Raw genomic sequence first — 3,892 nt, 5'->3', positions numbered from 1 at the left:
AGCTATAGGCGTCATGTGCCCTGATTTCAAACTATTACAAAGCTATAGTAATCAAAGCAGTATGCTATTGGCATAAAAATAGACAGATAGGGAAAAAAAGACAAAAAAAATAAAGACAAAAATACAGACACATAGATCAATGGGACAGAATAGACAAATTGGATATTATTCAGCCACGAGAAAGAAGGAAATTCTGCCATTTGCAACAACATAGGTAAATCTGGAAGGCAGTATGAGTATGCTAAGTGAAATAAGCCAGAGACAAATACTGCATGATATCACTTTAAAAGAATTTGAACACATAGGAAAAGAGGGTAGAATGGTGGTTGCCAGGAACTTGGGGGTTGGGGAAATAGGAGAGGCTGGTAAAATGGTACAAACTTTCAGTTATAAGATGAATAAAGTCTGAAGACATAAGATATAACATGGTGACCATAGCTGATAATACTGTACTGTATAACTGAAATTTGCTGAAAAGGTAAAACTTGAGTGTTCTCACCAAAAATTAAAAAATAAATAAAAAGATAAATATATGCAGTGATGGATGTGTTAATTAACTTGATGGTGGGAATCCATTTATAATGTGTATATATATATATCAAATTATCACCTCAGTTTAGCTGAAAAAAGGTCATTGATATATCCATGGTCATCTAGGTTTTTCTTATGTTATCATCTAAGGATTTTATAGTTTTGCATTTTACATTTAGGTCTATGATTCATTTTGTGTCAGTTTTTATGAAGAATGTAAGGTATGTGTCTAGATTCTTATTTTTGCTTGTCCAGTTGTTCCAGCCTAATTTGTTGAAAAGTCTCTTCTTTGCTCCATTGTATTTCCTTTATTCCATTATCAAATATCAGTTTACTGTATTTATGTGGGCCTATTTCTCGGCTCTGTTCTGTTCCATTAACCTACTCGTTTATTCTTTTGCCAATACCACACTGTCCTGATTACTGTAGCTTTATAGTAAGTCTCAAAGTCCAGTAGTGTCAGTCCTCCAACTTTGTTCTCCTTCAATATTTTGTTGGGACTATAGCTTTTTCATAATAATAACTAATAATTTAGGGTACTTGTCACCTCTAAGCACTTTTTATACAATAACTCATTAATTATCATAAAACATTATAAGATAGGTGTTAAAATACTTAGAGATGAGGAAATAAACAGTTTTTTAAAAAAATAATTAATTAATTAATTTTATTTATTTAGGCTGCACCGGGTCTTAGTTGAAGCATGCTGGATCTTTGTTGCAGCATGTGGGATCTTTTAGTTGCGGCATGCAGACTCAGTTGCAGCATGCGTGCAGGATCTGGTTCCCCAACCAGGGATCGAACCTGAGCCCCCGCATTGGGAGTGCAGAGTCTTACCCAATGGACCACCAGGAAAGTCCCCGTTAAAGAGGTTTTGGCAGCTCATCTCTAGAACTCATGTGTTTAATCATTACATTATACTGCCTTAGAGGTGAACTACATTTTGATCCTCAAATTGATATTTTTTCTATTATTTAGCTACTCTTATTTATATGTGTTATTGTTAGGGAAATAATTACTTTTAAAGTTCCTTTCAATAACATACTTTTTTTTTTCTGCCACTCAGTGAGTGGGAAAGGAGTTTTATATTCACCCCTTCCAAAAAAAAAAAAGTTTCCTCTACTTCTCACAAGCTATTTATTCTGTGTTAGTATTTCTCAAACATATTTGACCTGAGAACACTCTTCTTTTTATAGCATACTATCATACTTGTTAACCTCCTACCTACTACCGTGTGAAGTATTCTGCAGGACACTAGTTGGGAAAAATGAGAGAGCACCAATACTCACTGTATGTTGTAATATCAAATATTCTCCCTGGAATAGCAGCAGGTGTGATGAAAACCTCCCATAATGATCTACCTGGTTTTGCTGTTTATTTTTCATGCCTTTACATGTATTTTACAAATCTTAGTTAAATTCTTTTGTCACAAATGAAACTAACTTGAGATACTTTAAGCCAAAAAAGGCAGAGATTTATTTTGAGGTTATAAAGGTATCCTAAGAAGAATAAAGGGATGTAGTATTTTGAACGCAGGGAGTCAGTCTGGCCAAATGAGGAATTTGTACCAGGAAATAGAAAGCCTCATTCTCTCCCTCTTTGGGGCACATGGTCTTTCATTTCTGCATGTATCTGCAAATCTACTTCATTTTCCGTTCTTTGCAGATCCAAATGTCAGCTAAAATATCCCAGGACTTGAGATTTAGATAATATTGGCATGAAACACATTCCACACCCATTGAGGCTCTGGAGACTTCTATGAGATTTCTACAGATTTCTGAGTGAGGGCCAGTGAGATTAGGTGGTGGGAGAATGCCAGGCTGATGCTCTCCTGGGTCTGGGTCCCTGTTTCCATATGTCATAGACTTTGTTGAAGATTTTGGGGTTTATATCACAGCAATATAATCAGTACTATTTGCTGAGAATATTTTTAACCACTCCTGAGAAATTTCCTTTGGACCTTTACCCACAATAGTCCTTCTACTTCAAACTTCCCTGCTGAATTCTTTCTCCTCCTCTTTTCTGGAGGGAAATAATTTTTTCTGATGTCATGCAGAGCAGCTTTACCATCTCCTTTGTTTCTATCTCTTCTGATACTTACACCCTCAGGGTTTTATACTCTATCTTAAGCAACTCAAACAAAGACACATCCCTTTATGTTTTTATTAGTTTGCTAGGGCTGCCATAACGATACCACAGACTAGGTGACTTAAAAAACAGACATTTATATTCTTACAGTCTGTAGGCTAGAACTCTGAAATCAAGGTGTTAGCAGGGTTGGTTTCTTCTGAGGGCCATGAGGGAAGAATCTGTTCCAGGCCTCTCTCCTTATCTTGTAGATGGATATCTTCTCCCCATGTCTTCCTTCTGTATGTATCTGTATCCAGATTTTCTGGTTTTATGAGGACACCAGTCATATTGGATTAGGGTCCACCCTAATGACTTCATTTTAATTTAATTGCTTCTTTAAAAATCTATCTCCAAATACAGTTATATTCTGAGGTACTGGGAGTTATGATTTCAACACATGAATTCGGGGGTTGGAGGGTAACATAATTTAGCCCACAGCACTGGTATTTGTCTCTAAAATAGTATAAGTTTTACCTTTGTTACTTTTGCTTCTTAGTGTTTATTGGGGGAAAAAAGTTCTCTCTATAGCAAGTCAGTTTAAGCAAGCAACTTTAGCGGATTAGAATTGGGTTCCAATTCCAAATTCCCAGGACAGAGAATCAGATTGACAGAATTGAGATTATGTATCTACCCCTGATCACTCAGCACTTGCCAGCGTAAGATTATTTAGTACATATCAGGTTGATGGGGCCCATCCTTGTTGACTAGTTTTCCAGTGAAGTGAGAACAGTTAGGAGCTGGTCAGTCACCTTAAGCATTATCTACCATTAAAAAACCAGTGTAAATAAAAATTTATTTAGAATTGAAAAGGGCAATATTGTATATTTTCCAATTTTTATGACTAAAACTAACTTAAATAGTAGAATAAACCCTTAAGAATTTATTACTGAGAAAATTTTATGATTGATCAAGACAAGAGAAAGGACGTGAAATGGGTATTTTATATCTGTATTTAATGTGGAAGTAATTGGTGTACTCAAACTTCTAATGTGCAGTCATAGAACTACAAAGCAAAATGAACTTATGGTTAAATATTGCAACTTGCTCTGTCTGAAATTACCTAAGTACTACATAGATGCTAATGAATTCTCCAACTTGAGGAGACATGCAATGAAAATTGTATCACTCTGGTTGTAAGTGCTGCTGTAAGCAGTGATTATTTTTTTTCCACCCATAGTTTTTTCCTTTAAATTGCTGCCTTGTGCCAAATTAAGAGATATGAATTTGCAAA

The sequence above is a fragment of the Mesoplodon densirostris genome, chromosome 15 (genome assembly GCF_025265405.1).
Source record: "Mesoplodon densirostris isolate mMesDen1 chromosome 15, mMesDen1 primary haplotype, whole genome shotgun sequence".
NCBI lineage: Eukaryota > Metazoa > Chordata > Mammalia > Artiodactyla > Ziphiidae > Mesoplodon > Mesoplodon densirostris.
This window is presented reverse-complemented; position numbering follows the sequence as displayed.